The sequence below is a fragment of the Ptychodera flava genome, chromosome 13 (genome assembly GCF_041260155.1).
Source record: "Ptychodera flava strain L36383 chromosome 13, AS_Pfla_20210202, whole genome shotgun sequence".
NCBI lineage: Eukaryota > Metazoa > Hemichordata > Enteropneusta > Ptychoderidae > Ptychodera > Ptychodera flava.
The window spans coordinates 6,878,273-6,879,771 of record NC_091940.1 but is presented as its reverse complement, the minus strand read 5'-3'; positions in this window follow the sequence as shown (position 1 = coordinate 6,879,771).

Genomic DNA, 1,499 nt, shown 5'->3' with positions numbered 1-1,499 from the left:
GACGTTCTCCTGTGTTATTTCTAGAAAAAATCTTGGATAATCAGAATCGTCTAAGCCATGACACAATATATTCAAATGCTATCAGACTTTGATACAATCTCTGGAAATAATTGTTGAAATGTAAAAACAAGAAGATAACCAAAGATAATTTATATTTCCATAACAGCAAAGATTACAACTCTAATTGATAAAGTTTATCATGACTCGCATCTTTTATTTTTAAGTCTGCTACCTCAAAGATATTTTTTCGAGTTTGAGAACACAAAACTTTACAAAGTGCAAAATGGATGAGAATATTACAGTAAACAAGGTCATTACAATGAAATCCTTTGAGATTTAGCCATTGCAAGGTATACAGTACATCAGACACTATATCCCCAGGTATCATAGCAGTCCTTGATGCTGTAGTATCTGTCATGTCATTTGTTTTCAAACAAGGAAAGCTGATATGTTTCACAGTGTATATCCATCATGAATATATTTGAAAGTGGAATAATTGATTCTATGTAAACAAACTCCTAGCCAACAAAAGGGCGAGTATTGTATCTCACGATCGTCTGTTCATATCTTGAAATATCATGAAAAAATTTTTCACCATCAACTTATATTGTAACACCTCATTCAACCTCATTCAGTATCAGAATCTCCGTCATGATTTGTCAATGTGTGATCAAGTGGTATGTGTCATTTTGGCACTGATATATGTAAAAAGCAGTATATTGGTTAATAGTCACAGAACTGTAAACCAACCAGGTAACAGTATGGACAAATGTAGAGCTGATGAGCTCCACCTAAGCATGCGTATACTTTAGAAGACGTGAACAAAGATGACAGTGCTGTCTGCAATGAAGATGTGTAATAGCCATGAAACATTTTCAATTTTTTCAGTGAGAAAATGGATGAAGAAAACATTGACACACCACATATGGATAATAGCATAATAATAGTATTTGTTTCCCCTTAGGCCTGCGAGTCCCTCAAAACATGTTTTTGTTTCCCCTCAGCCTAAAGCCTTTGGAACATTTTTTTAGGCCAACTCACAGGCCCTCAGGGAATTAAACGTATGCTGTTACATTCATGTCCAGTAAATATGTGTATACTTTTCACACTCTATGTAAGATATATGCAAATATTCAAAGGTAAGTGCAAAACATTGAATAATAAGGAAGTTGTGTATATACAGATTACTGAGTTCTTGAATATACTGGTATGCGCCACAGAAGACCAATACTGCCTGAAGCGACGTACAATATACCTCACAGTGGATTTGATAAAAACGAGTTGAGCAAAGGTCTCCTTAAACTGTCAAGATGCCACAGCCTGTCTTATGATTAATTATTCTTATCCAAAATACAGTGCTGTAGTCCTAGAATTAGCTGAGAGTGCAATACTCTGGCCATAGAGAGTTGATCTTGACATATATCTTTTAACCAGAATTTATCTACTTTTTAAAATATAAAAACAAAACACCCACATCTCGGTGAACAATGAGGGCGTAC